Source organism: Triticum dicoccoides, chromosome 1B (genome assembly GCF_002162155.2).
Source record: "Triticum dicoccoides isolate Atlit2015 ecotype Zavitan chromosome 1B, WEW_v2.0, whole genome shotgun sequence".
NCBI classification, from domain to species: domain Eukaryota; kingdom Viridiplantae; phylum Streptophyta; class Magnoliopsida; order Poales; family Poaceae; genus Triticum; species Triticum dicoccoides.
Window position 1 is genome coordinate 51261129 of NC_041381.1, and position 15199 is coordinate 51276327.

A 15199-nucleotide genomic window follows, 5' to 3' on the forward strand; every position below is an offset into this window, starting at 1 on the left:
GGGGGGGGGGTTGATATAACCCCTCCTTGATAACATTATTTTCCCGTGTATGTATCTCATCGTTGTTGATATTACCCCCTTGAAGCGTTGTCGAGGCCACCCTAAACCCTAGAGATGCAACGTCGAGGCCACTAATTAATATGATTCCTTACTACGATTAGCTAGCTAGTTCTACGTTTGCCACTAATATATCCATATCTATCATGTTTGAATAATAATTGCCATGTTGTAAATATTTGTAGAAACTATGGACACCCCCTGAGATGAAGCAACAAAAGCGATGTTGGGGGAGATAATCACACATGGAAGTGATGCCGTGTTATCGTTTGTGAACGACACCGCTGGTCTGGAAGGACAGGGTGAAGAAGCAGGCTATTATGATGGCTCCTTTGACCCAATGCCGGTGCAAGAAGGAGACCATGAGGACGGCTCCGGTGACCCAATGACGGTGCAAGAAGGAGACCATGATGACGGCTCCGGTGACCGAACCGGGTCTGGCCAGGTATATATATTAGTTAAGCATGTGCTGACTAGCTAATTGATGCATTCATTGTTTTGGTATATGTACACATATTAATTAACTCTCGTCTTTCTTATATTTTCTAGCCCTCCGGATCGAGCACAACTTCGGTAAGGAGACGAGGCCCGAAGAAAAAGTTGAGCTCGGAAGAAAGGTTTGAGATCACAGTAATCGCGCGCGACGGCGAACCGATTGAACCCATCCGGATAAAGAATGCATTTGCTGCTCAGTGCGGGGTTCTTGTTAGGGACAAGATCCCGATCAGCATCCACCAATGGTATAAGCCTAAGGAGGAAGACCCTGAGGTGTCTTATGTCAATGATATGCAGAAAGATGATCTTTGGACTGAGCTGAAGGAAAATTTCACCCTACCGCCAGAGGAGGATCCGGAGAAGCCAGTTAAAGAGCAATTAATCAAGTCTTGTGCTCTTAAGAAGATGGCAGGCCTATTCAGGAGGTGGAGGAAAGAGCTGAACAAGTTTGTCGACAAAGAAGAGACACCAGAATTCATCGGCAAATATGAGAAGATCAGAGATCACTGGCCCGCATTTGTGGCCCACAAGACATCGGAAAAGAGTAAGAAGATGTCAGCGACAAACAACCAAAATGCCGCGAAGAAGAAGTTTCACCATCGCACGGGGTCAGGTGGCTACCTCAAAGCCCGACCTAAGTGGTCCAAGGCTGAGCATGATCTGCTTGATAAAGGGATCAAACCAGAGACAATGAACTGGCCAGACTGTTGCCGGACTTGGTTCTTCGGGGCTGGCGGAACCTTGGACACTGTATCAGGGAAGTGCCATTGGACAGACGAGCAACTGAAAATATCAGTCAACAGGCTTCGGCACTATGTCGATGCAGCGCAGCAAGGGACGTTCGTTCCAAACAGGGAGAAGGATGAGCTCACAATGGCGCTCAGGAATCCTGAGCACCCTGGACGGACACGAGGCACGCCAGGCTCCATTCCGTGGAAGGCTGGTTTTCCGGACGCAGGGAGTTACAAAACCCAGGAGAGGAGGAAGAAACTGGAGCATAGCCAACTGCAGGTGCTGCACGAAAGGGTACAAGGGCTAGAGGAACGAGAAGCAGATCGCAGGAAACGACTTGCCGAAGCTTCCCCATAAGCTATCCCGCCATGTCAGTGGAGAAGCAGCGTGGCTTCCACCGAGCTGCTTCAGCCGGAGCATGTCTTGACAGCTCCTGCTAGCTACCCCGTGGATTTTATCACGGAGTCTCAAAATTGCCACCTTATGACGCAATGGCAGAACTTAAAAGTCAAGGCAGCTGTCGGCCAAGTTCGACCTTCTGAACCCGGCGCAACTTTTCACTGTCGTCCGATTCCAGAAGGATATGCTATGGTGACGATGGACGAAATAACGAAGGGATTGGAGGACCTCCAGCTTGACCACCCTATCGCTGAAGGGAAGACCCGACTGGGTTCTGCTCTGAAGACTCCATGCCTATGGCGGAAGGAGTTCATCAAGCTTCCGAACTGGACACCTCCTCCTCCTCCTCTGGCGAGTCAGGGCACTTCGCCTCCTCCACCGCCTCCTTCTTCGGTGAGTGACGATCAGGGCACTTGGGCGTCTCCTTCTCCGGCGTGTGGCGGCACTCCGCCTCCTTCTCCGCCCGCGCCGGCGCGCCCAAGCAGCCAGCAGCATCCTCCTTCTCCGCCTCGCCAACAAGGGCGGAAGAGACCCGCCGCCGCACCGGCTACTCCGGCACGTCGTAGTCCTTCTCCTCCGCCTCATAAGCAAGCGCGAAAGAAGACATACGCCGCAGCCGCTGCGTCTGCTCCGGCGTCTAGCAGTACAGCCAGCAGAGGCGGGAGGCAATACAGATACGGTCCTTCTCTCAAGCCTCTAGAGAAGTTACCGTACGAGAGGACCAAGGAGGAAAACGCGAAGATCGTGCGAACCAAAGTGGAGGACTTCTTTAAAGGGTTGAAAGCAAAGAGACATCCACCTCCGGAGGAGAAGGTAGATCCGGAGAAAGCAAAGCGCACTATCGATGCCCTGAGGAAACCACCAAATTCTCTGCCGAGAACCAACTATGAGCGCATTACTGAATAGGCATATCTCAAAGCGGAGCGGTCGGGAAGTACTGTCAGTGATCAAAGGTTAAAAGAACGAGCAACTGCGAAAAAAATTGCCCAGCTCGGCGAACAAGTAAATCAATCGTGCCCCCCGCTCAATCTGTCTAGCTCGGCGAACGAGCAACATCGTCGCTAATGCTCCGGGGACGGTGCCCGGTTATGGCAATCTTGCAGATTACCTGCCTAACGATGTAAATTTTGATTTCATGGAGGTGGACGAACACAGATACGAGTACGGGAAGCCTCTCGTCAAAGATGAAAAATCTCTAACAACGATGATGCGAAGATTCCATAATTGGTACATGAAAACCTGCAGAGAGTCTAGGGGGACGAATACTTTGTTTTTGAGAATTAAAGAGGAGCACGACCTGGTTGGAACTGATCTATTGCATGTTCCATTTGAGGAGTTCTTCGAGTTCTTCAATCAAAAGGCTCTCGATAAATTAATTGTCTTTTTCTACTGTCTGTAAGTACTATTTCTGTCATTAAGTCTCTATATATAGCTCAGCTCTTTCATTGCATGTATTTATAATTAATCATCCTCATTATATTATGCAGATTGAAGATCGTCGAGTGCAGAAAACAAGAAATTTATGATATTGGGTTCATTAACACAAATATCATAGATGAAATTCAGGTTAAAAAGCATGTCGAAGAGGCCGAGGCCAACTTGCTACAATCATTGATCAAAAATCAAAACAAAGATTTAATACTCTTTCTTTACAACTTCGAGTGAGTGTTACTGTCGTGTGCATATTCGGTTTCCATTATTACTCGAGCGAGGTTATAGTACTGTAATTGATGAGTTATGCATGTGTGCGCAGCTTTCACTATGTTCTTCTGGAATTAAGCTTGAGCGGGGACTAGTAACCGTCTTAGACTCGAGACAAAAAGATCCTGAAACCTATGCGGACATGACTAAAATGCTCAACAAGTTCAATCGATCATTATCGCACCATATCAGCAACTTTTTGTTCATTTCCTGATATCTCAAGTAATAATAATTATTTTCTTTGTCTTGCAGGGTTTGGAAACAGTTCACCGCAGAAGCTCCGGGACTGCCGAAGGAGCTGCGATATACATACCCGAAAGTAAGTACTACTGGCTAGCTAGTTGCGCGCATCTCCCGTTGATTCTATAGCTATACTTTCATCAATGTCATTTATAATGCTTCATTATCAGTTTGATTGACCTCTATTTCTCGTAAAGTGCTTGTGGCAGGAACAAGGGAATAATTACCGTGGATACTACGTGTGCGAGTTCATCTACAACGCGACTTTGAAAAATAAGCGAGGCTACTCTAAAAGACAATATGAAGTGCGTAAGCAATAATATTCACAATTTCATTTTATTACACCATCATTTCTGTTGAGTTTCATTCATATATATGTATTAATTAACCCCCTTCTTCAAATTAGACGTGGCAGATGCGGAATGAACTCCTAGAACAAGATCGCATAAAAGCAATTCAAGAGGAATTGGCAGGATTCTTTCTTGACCACGTCATCAAAAAAGCCGGAGAATACCATGTGGAAGTTTATTTCAATTGCTAGGCGATTGTAAGAGATCTTACATATTGTATATGTATGTAGCCAGTAGCGTCGGATTGATAATACAAAAACTTGTTGTTCGACCAATCTCTCGGAGAAGGAGAGGCCGATCGGTCACTTCTCTCGGTATGCATGACGAACTTCTGTACTTAATGGTTCCCTTCATTTTCTTCCTAGCTAGCGTGTCGAGGGCCTATCTATGTATAGTACGTAGCGTCGACCAAGCACGGACATAAGAGAGGACACTTCTCTCTATTAATTAGCTAGCTAACACAATATATGAAACACCTAAATTAACACCCCAAAACCCCCAAACCCCCCCCTTCCAAAAAAACAAAAACTCCAGCCACTGAAATGCTGACGCGTGGATGCCTTTTGGTCCCGGTTGGTGCCACCAACCGGGACCAAAGGCCCTCTTGCCTGGGCTCGGCGCACTGGCCACATGGAGGCCCATCTGTCCCGGTTCGTGTTAGAACTGGGACTGAAGGTCTAGGGCATTAGTAACGACCCTTTAGTCCCGGTTCAAGAATCGGGACAAAAGTCCCTTACCAACCGGGACTAATAGGGGTTTTTCTACTAGTGTATGTCCGTAATGCATAGCATCATATGTTGGTATCATAGAGGGCTATATTTATTGCCTTGCATGACACAAAGTAGCACATCATTTAATATGATACAGTATCATGATATGATACTCAAGCCTCTCTTTATTCATTTAATTCTATGCCACCTCATCAAAATGGCTTAGTTGGCATGCATGATACTACCTATGATACTCCCATTACGGGCAGCCTCATAGGTTGAGCTAGATCGACCAAGAGATGACTTGCACTTATTAGCCAAACTAGGTGGCCAGTTGTTACTTAGACCGCTTCCAGTGCATTGGTGCTAAAGTGGGAGTGCATTAAAATGCTTAGCAACTAATGTCCCCAATGCACAGGTGCCTAGGTTTGTAGGTAAGCCTCCTTTATTTAATTATTTCGTAATAAAACTCCTTCATGTATTGGTTGATAGTCTTTTTGCATTGGCCCACATACTTAGCATTGGTTTTTATTGGGGTCACCATAATCCTCTCTCTCCTCTTTAATTGCTTTGCCACATTATTTTTCTGCCTATGTGGCACCCTTAGCACCTTTACACCGTGGATCACTGTGAGGGGCCCTTGTACAGATACTAAGCCTTCCACGTGGGCAAAAAATCTGATGTGACAAGTTATTTAAAAAAAGAAAGATGAGTGTGATGATCCAAGAAAGAAACAATTTTAAGCGCATGAACCTAGGCAAAACATTTAAAGAAAGAAAACCCAACAATACATGAAGAGATTTAGTTGCTAAATCATTAACAACCATAAGCTAAGCACATATGCATTATACATTGGGGAGTATAGTTGCTAAGCTATTTAATGTGCTTAGCACCTCATGTAAGCATCCATGCATTGAGAGCAGCCTTACTACAAATGTGTCCATGTACGGAGCATGGCTGCCATTTATTCAACCAAACATTAAACTAGTGGATGATACGCTGCCGTACAGAAGTGGACATTTCATTATAAGTGCAAACGATAGGTGCTCTGAGCCAAAGCCCCAAAACAGGAGAAGAAAGAAAGATCAGCGTCCAAGTTGCTCCGTACCGAACTTTGGCTCTGTGTATAATATTCCAGGAGCACATGCGCACCATCTCCGGCGGGCGGCCGCACTACCCGGTTTGTGCATGACTGCATGAGCGTACGTGTCACTTCTCTATACGTTGTAAATGGCGAGACGTGAGGCCGAGCGGGGAGCAAGTGAGCAACTACCACATATAAGCAGCGGCTACTTGTTTCCCTCCCTCTCTCAGGTACCCCCCTCCCCAGATACAGCCCTCTCCCAACAGACAGACTCCCTCTGTCCCTGTCTCCTTCCCTCCCTCCCTCTCTCCAGCTGGGTACGGTCTCCGGTTAGCCGCCGGCGCGTTTGCTGCTTAGTTAGTGCTGCGCGTGATGGTGCGGCGGAAGACGGTGATTGAGAGGATCGAGGACACGACGAGCCGGCAGGTGACCTTCTCCAAGAGGAAGGGCGGGCTGTTCAAGAAGGCCAGGGAGCTGGGCGTCCTCTGCGACGCCCAGGTAGGGATCCTCCTCTTCTCCAACACCGTCCGCCTCTACGAGTACTCCAACTCCAGCTCCGGGTACTGCTTGTTGTAGCTTCTTTTCAGCCAGTTGCGTGGATTTCTTCAATTGATCTGGTGCTGGCGCGATCAGCTAAATATGTGTGACTGTTGTTTGTTGGTATAGCTAGATAGGCAGATACATAGCAAATACGATCGAGGCCCACTTAAATACTACTAATGAGTCATATTAATTTATGTCCATGCCACCAATAAATGTTCCGAGCTAAATTTAATTCATTTCTTAGTTGATCCACCTAAGGATGTTTATTTCCAAGAAGCGAATACGAACTAAGGGACTTAATGATCTATTTTGTGTTGATCAACATATTTCCTCGGTCTCAACTTAATTACTGCCTTACTGAACCTGATTGTTTTTTGGTGATATTTTCCGTACTTTGCTACTTCTTTCTCTATATGGACGATCGGGAGATGTCACCATAGGAAAAGGATGACGTTGTATTTTGACTCTCGAATATTATAGATATGAGAGGATCGGTGGTATTTGGTGATACATTTAATCTCAGTTAAGCATGTCATTTCAAATAGTGTTATTTGTTCATTTATTTTGCGGGGAACTTGTCTTATTTATTGATGCTTTTGTAAGTTCCAACCATCTTTTTGCGGGTAAAATTATTTGGACTCAGAACCATCACGTATTGAATAAATTAGACATGCTTAAACTTCATAGAGAGCATGCATAAATGCAGAAATAATGAATTTATATCCCATTGCCACTAATAGAATATGGTTTTGTGATGAGTTTCAAAACTTCGCCAAGATTTTTCTATCGGGCACTCAGAAAAAAAATTGGCTGACGAGTTTGATTCAAATTTTGGCTCGACATTGATAAGCAACTCGGCAGACCGAATACTTTGCCTAGGCCAAGGAAAAACGACTTGGCAAAAAAAAAGCTCGGCAAAATCATAATTCCGCTGAGTTCCTAAATTTTTTTGGCTAACACTGACTGGTGGGTCCCACTATCAAGCAGGCGACGGAGCCGTGACGACAGTCTTTCTTTGCCGAGTTTCGGCTAACGGGGACTCAGCTGCCATTCTCTCCTTTTCATTTTTTAAATGGGAATTCGAGGTGTCATCTCTTTACTGAGTTTCTTCTGTAAGAGACTCAGCAAACATTTCTCATTTTCCATTTTCTTAAACTCGAATCCCAGGGGTCACGGCTTTACCGAGCTGCGTCCGTAGAAAACTCGGTAAAAACTGACAGGTGGGCTGTCGAGTCACGTGCAGGTGACAAGCTGACCGTGCGCCTGTGCTGGTCAGGCGCGTCGTGTACGGCGACCACTGTGTACAGAGGTTGTGTTTAGTCCCACCTCACCACGCGAGGCACACACCAACCGGCTTAAATAGCCACAGAGGCGAACAGTGGTAAGCTTCTCTGTTGTCGCATTAGGTCCATCCATTTTCGTTGTGTGAATGATGTAGCTTCACGCTAGATTGCATTTCATCAACTAATGATTGTTCATTGAGTGTCAAATTCATCTTGTTCATATACGTTGATAACCTTACTACAATGAAAGAGATTTTAAAATTTTCATTTATTTTAAATAAATTGTTTATTTTTTCTGTTTTCTTCAGTTTTATCGTTACTATATGTTTTTTCTTTTTTCTAAAAACGTCTTAAAATTTAAAAATGATCTTGTTTTTGTATTTTTGTGCACACATTTAGCAAACGACGCAGTCATAACGGCGGTATTTCTTTGCCATGTTTCGGCTAAGGGCGATTCTAGTAGTATGCATTCTGTTGAAGTATATTTGTAAACTTGATTCGGAAAAGGTAAACAACATATATGGACCCCGTCCCCCCTACAGTTATATTACAAACTGTTGCATCTTTAGATCTCAAGACTATGCAAGGATCATGTGATCACCATATTGGCTTCCCTACTTATAATACACAGTGTAGAAGAATGAAAAAAAAAGTAATTAAGTTGCAAAGTATCTGTGGTTTATTTTCTAGTACAACATACATACGATCAACTTTTATTATTCCAACGTCCTTTACAAAATTTGGAACTTGTTGAGTGAACAATTTCACAAGACAAAAATATGAGGCAATTTTTTTGTCAATCCAACTTATTTAAACTACTAACATTGTGAAATACCCCTATGGTTATTTTACATTTCTCAAACTATTAAGCTCCGAGTTTTCCACTATTAACGCCATATCAAACTAATAATAAGTACATATGACTCGTTTTTTTGTGTCGCCCTTTATACGAAGAGGATCATTAGCCAATTCTTTTTCCTTGGGTACGTATCATCCAAGATACCAGCCAAGTTCCGTACTTTATATATACATTTTGTGTGTGTGTGTGTGTGTGTGTGTGTGTGTGTGTGTGTGTGTTACCCATCTGTTTTTCTTTACAGTAGTAATACTATATATGACCAAGCATTCAGTCGACATACGTCCCATATAACATTTTTGAATAATAGGAAGAAACTATATGGCTGTGGAATCATGTCTCCAACTCTGCATGCTGTCGCACCTGTGTAACACTCACTGTCAAAATAATTTAAATATTATGGCATAATTATGTCCAGCTTGTTTGTAAGCTAGAAATATAGTTTTTTTTTCAGTTTGTAATTATGTTGTGCCTTATGTGCAGGGTTAATTCTATAATTGAAAGATACCAAAAGGTTAAGGAGGGCCAACAATTCATGTGTCCGAGCGCTGAGGCTAAGGTATAACTCCCGATCAGTATTTCTCAATAATTTAGCTAGTCATGTGGTTACTGTCTTCTTTTGAGTTCATCAAGCCCGTTCTTTGGATAATTCTACTATACTTGAAAGTACATAGTCATCTTCATGCCATGTGGATGCCATGAGTGCATTTCTTAATCAATTGCTAACTCACCTTAGTTGTAGCAATGTACCTTCTCATAGGGTAACAAAGATGGAAATTAACAACAAGAGTGTACAATGATCACTCGTGCGCAACCAACCATTAGGGAGGTCATTTCTAGATAGCCATATCCTGTTTGGAATGCCTTGGCTCCCCCTAGTAATTTTTCACTAGTGTCCAAAGGTACCCCAAACACTTTATCCTCTTTATGTTACCTTAATTTCGTCACTTGTTGAGGATTTGTTGTCCTAGGTGGTGGCACTAACGAGCTTCTCACAATAGTCAACACATTTTCATTTTTTATGCAATAATAAGGGTACAATGTCGTATCCCAATGTACACTGTCAGCTAATAAATTTTCAAGTTGGATTGATCGGAACTAAACCTCATTATTGATGAATTAAAAAATTTAGTTAAAAGAAATCAACTTTTGGTTTGACAAACTAGAAACTTGTAAATATTTGAAATTCTACTTCGTACCAAAAATGGAGCCAAATTTAATCGTCCAACATAGTGTTTTTGTGCATCAAATCAAGCTTACTACAGGTTCCAACTTTTGCAAAACAAGTCAAAGGCTCCACACATTAAAGCCAAAAAAACCAAATCACCATGCTAGCTTATGCGATGGTGGTTAGCCGTGCTAGATGCTCTGGATGATAGCAGGGGAAGGGGCACAAGCCATCATGCACGATGGGGTTCGGTCAAGCAATGACACAACTAGTACAGTGAAGATTAATGAGGTAGCAATGTGCGGTGAATGTAGTACAGTGAAGAGCCGTGATGCTCTTGTAGCTAGAAGATTGACTCGGGTAAATAAGATGATATGTATATCAAAGTATATGAGAGAAAACACCATCTTACTTATTTCTCTACAAAAAGCCGACTTTTGTAAACACCTCGATTGCTACATACAACGTCTTAGCATCAGATTCTCTAACGTGCTATAGATTTATAGTGCACCGGGTAGCAAGGATCACGACACAAAGAGGATAGACTTTCCTTCTCTAAATCTGAATGGATATCATTCCCAACATCTTACACGAAGGATCACAATATGTTACTAACGTCACTAGATGGGCTAGCAATATTTATGTACATATTTTTGATTAATTATCTTTGCTTTTGCAATTCCACTGAATAGCTCATTCATTGTTTCGCCAAATTAGAATACACCAATTGCAGTATAGTTTATCTTTGTTCTATTTAAAATTCTAAAGCATAAACTATTGATATATACATGATTGCTCATTAACAGTTTTGGCAAGCGGAGGCAGAGCGTCTGAGGCAACAACTACATAACTTGCAAGAGGATCATATGTATGACAAGTAAAATTATATGATGTATATATCAATAGTAATTACGAAAGAAATAACTACTGGTTTTGCATCGGCAAAAATATTAAATTACGTACATTCATAGCCATGATAGGTGTAATATTCACATACACTCAGATTACAAGGGGGGCACATTTGCAATAAATTGCTAACAATTATTCCAGGCAGTGCCAGAGCATATGTCGATATACAAGTGTTTCCTCCAATTGTATTACTTCAAATTTAAAAGTAAGGCTGGAAAGGGATTAATCTATCATATTTTCAAAAATATATATATCATATTTTTTATGACTCCTTGTATATCCGTAATTGAAAAAAATGTGCATTGTAAAATAATGGGCAGTCTATACTTGTATACTTTTTCAAAAGAAAAAAAAGAACTTTTATTTGAACAACAATAAAATAGTGATAGAAAAAGGTTGCTCCAATTAAGAATTTCTTATATCAGAAGTTATACTAGTAACAACAGAATGCACTGTAAGGAGAAAAAAAACTACAAATTCTCTATTTTTTATTTATAGAAAAGTGCACTAGCTAATGTATGTGTACCTTCACTAAACCGCTGCAGACAGTTGTTGGGACAAAATCTGCCTGGCTTAGGTTCGGAAGGCTTGAAGGATCTAGAGAATCAACTGGAAACAAGCATACATAACATTAGGCTAACGAAGGTAATGCTTAGTGCTCATAACCACTTTGCAGAGATCATGCAAAATATGCATGCAGACATCATGCATCAGCAGTGCCACTAACTGCATTGTTCTTTTCCAGGACCAACTTATGATTGATGAAATTGAAGAGTTAAACAAGAAGGTATGCTTTTACCATTGCGACACTAGCTACCACCATATTACAAGGCGGTGCGTTTTTCGTCTAAAGAGCCTAATGTTTTTGAACTGCAGGAAAGCCTCGTGCACCAGGAAAATATGGAGCTACACAAGAAACTGAACATCATTCGCCGACAGAATTTAGATTTGCAAAACAAGGTGCATGAGCATAAGAGTCCCTCCTTGCAAAAATAAAATAAAAGAAAGAGAGTTAAAAAGAGTACTCGATCCATATTCCACAAACATATCTTCCATATATGTGCATGTGTATTTGCCATATTGATTCCATGTTTCAGTTAAATGGCCAGGTGGAACTAAACGAGACAATTACAAGTTCTTCTTGCCAGTACAACTTTGCTGCTCGAGCTGATCCAGTTTGTGTGCAACTCAGCCATCCCCACATGCAGAAAGGGATGAGCAACCAGAATCACCAACTCTGTGGTACAGTAAAGTTTTTGTTTTTTTCCAATTTCTTTGCATCTGAAATTATTAATCCAAAGGAAGCACAGAAGCTGACATTATGAGCAACCTCTCCCTGCAATGCCTGCAACAGTTTATGACTACCAGCTGATGGATTCATAAATAAGAGGCTGGAAGTTTCTACTACAAGAACGGCCAGATGGTCGAGGATTGATGTGCCAATTCTGTTCCAGAATCAAGTGTGGAAGTTAATGTTTCCATTGGGAGGGTTGATGTGCTATGTCTACCAATGCATTGTAAAAATAAAGTACCATTGGGAGATTTGCAACTGGCTCCATGTATTTATTTTTCTTGTTATTAACAAAGCAACAATAATATGCTGTGTTGAATCCCGGATGCATAAACTTGCATTTAAATAAAAATAATGTAACGTAAAAAAAACATGGTGGTTAGAGTTCACTGTTGCAGGCAAAACCTTCTGCGAGATTAGGGGTACCATATACATCAAAGGAGGTTCTCCATATATATACCAGGCATCTGCACATTACCATTTCATTTCAAAAGAAAACCATTCCTCCAACAAGGGAGAGGAAGTCAGCAAATGTTGCCATTTTTCTGCGTGTCATGAACAGTGAAGAAAATAACATGTTATAGCATTCTGAGCAATGACTCACTAAATAAATTGATGTACAATATCTCGCTAATAGCATGTTATAGTGCGATATAGCTAATAGCGTATTTTAAGGGCCACGCTATTTTGTCGTAGCACGCTATGTTTTCATTGGTCATGAATAGGAATAGGTGGTAGCTGAAAAGAGGGCTAATATAATGTGCACGCATGAAAAGTGAACGAAGATCGATAGACCCTCTCACATGGTTCTAGCACATGACAGTGTACCTGTTGAGGCTCCGTGATCTGCTAGATGCTTTGGCACATTGATTTACCAACTGATGCTTTGGCAGTTAGGAGGTCACATGTGATGGCATATTTTCTGTACATCTGTTTCCGTGCTACGAATATAAGAACAGCTTGAGCGGTTGTTTTCGGATGCCGAGAGAGGATAGCAAATGAAAAAGAGAGGAATCTATCGCCATAGCACATTAATGATCTTGGTGATACCTTTTCGGTCTATCACGCGCTCGCTTTCACTTTCGCTTGATTGAGCACTAAACCACAACCTTAGAAAATTGGAATGCACTTTAATTTGGAGAATCGGCTACCAGAATCAGCATGACGCGCTTCCGTTATATGTTTTTCCACACGCCCTTATTATTCTCTCGGCCGGCCGGGTTCCACTTTTAAAACAATAACTGAACAGTAGAAGTTAACAGTTCAGCGGATGAATGAATCCACTTGTTCTCAAAGCAAGCATTGTTACGAATTTTTGACATATAGCTAGCCACACCTGCAAATAAAATAAATAATGAGGGGAGCCTTGATGAGAACTCAAATAAATAAAGAGGGGAACTAATCCTTCAAAGTAGAACTACCACACCACTTGTCTTCTCAAAAGTTAGTATTGACATATAACTACCACATCACGAATCTGACGTGCAAATAGACATCTCGCCATGAGTTAATTTCCAGCAGGCTGAATCATCAACTTCTGTTGTTCCTACTTTTCTCTCTATTTTTCTTTATCCCATTTTTCTCGGTCTATGATAAAAACTACTTCCTTGGTCCATAATAAGTGTTGCAGTTTTAAACTAAGGTTGAACTAATCTTAGTTCAAACTGCTACACCTATTTTAGACCGGAGGGAGTATATCTTATTGAAAATAAAATAAAAAAGATATGTTCCCGAAAAAGGAAAAGAATATATATCATTCTAAAGGAAAAAGAATGAACCCCTGATGCGTGAAATAAATGAAATGAAACTAAGAGCAACATACGTAGACAATGGCCTACGAGGAACTAGATTAGAGCAATTCCCCTCTATATGTCCGGGCGGACAACCTGGACCAAAAGCAGCCACCCAACCTTATCAACAAACCCGTGCACTTTGTCCAACTGTCCTGCACCCCACATATATGACCCATTTTTGAGCCGGATATGGGGTGGTCCGGACGCGGTGGTTACGTCGGATCAGCCTGCATTGGCCCAACCCCACCTGAGCAAAACCCTAGCCAATCGCCTACTCATTCTCTTGTCTACTTCGCTTCCAGTCCTGTCCCCGTGTGGTCCCCTTCCTCCCCTCGCCACCATCCATCACCACCATGATAGGATTGTGTAGCGGCTCCTCCGAAGCCGACCCCATGGATTGGGATGCCTTGGTGGCAAAGTCGGATGGCGAGCTGTCCATCCGTGTTGCCCTCCGTCGGTAGCGGGTGGATAAGGGCGGAAGCTCTAGCCCCTTGCCCTTACTAGTGTGGCACCTCCAACTACACACAAGATTGCGCCAGCTCATTGCGGTCTACACCCGCCCCAGTGACCCGGCATGGTTCTTGCAGCTCCCGAAGTGGGATACATGGGCAACTGGCGAGCCAGGTCAAATCTACCTGGTCCGTTTGCATCTTCTTGCTGATACACGCCGATTCCCCTACACTCTGACTCGTAGGAGGAGCTCGTCAGTGGCGTCATCCGCTGGTCCTTGACCACGGCTGAAACGCATTCCCTCCGCCGTCGGAGCCACGAAAATGCGAAAACATTGTGGCTCAACATCGAGGAGTCTGAGCGGATCACGAAGGAGAAAGCGGTTGTTGCCACTAAAGCTGTCGGCCTCCCACGGGAGCAAACCAGCGCCACCTAACATCTGTCTGGCTTCCCTCCTCATCTGACTTCTTCGGCTCTAACAACAACGGTAACGGGTGTCCATCCGCCAACTTTGATGCCCACTACCACAGCTCTAGAGACTACAAGGGGAAGGGCTCGGCGAGGAAGTGCTGAAATTTACGAAACTTAAAGTGCGACCGGATGACGGGCTCCAGTGAGGACTTAAAAAAATATAGTTCTAAATCTAAAACGAATCATTTTTATATACAGAAAATACATATATCACACGTTCATGGAATTTTTCATCACAATATACTTCCATACGTAGCATAAACATAAAAAAATACGTACATGAAAATGGGCTTTTTTTTGTTGTTGTTGGACCAACATTTTGTGTTTTGTGCAGCTTGCAAATTATAATATTTTTGAACAAAATTTTACAGATCCATCGCGAATATGTACAAGTTTTCTCAGATTTTGTTCCTTTTTTAAATTTTGAAATATTAGTTTTGAATCATTTGAAATAAAGTCCTCCAATGCACCCATCCTAAGTAACTGCGCACTTTGAAATTTATGCCTATCTACCCTACTCGTGTCTAGTCATAGACCGTATGAAGCTATCGAACTATCTATGTATTGTACTTCATATGTCTGGTTCTATATTGAACTTGCTATCAGATGAATGTTGTGTACTAAATTTTCTACCTTTGGTTGATCTACCGTGGATGGGGTTGTACAG

At 42.5% G+C, this 15199-nt stretch overlaps 1 pseudogene; it reads left to right on the top strand.

Annotated features, from left to right (window-relative positions):
- Window positions 1-6140: 6140 nt before the first annotated feature.
- Window positions 6141-11812, top strand: LOC119350106 (annotated as a pseudogene).
- Window positions 11813-15199: the final 3387 nt, after the last annotated feature.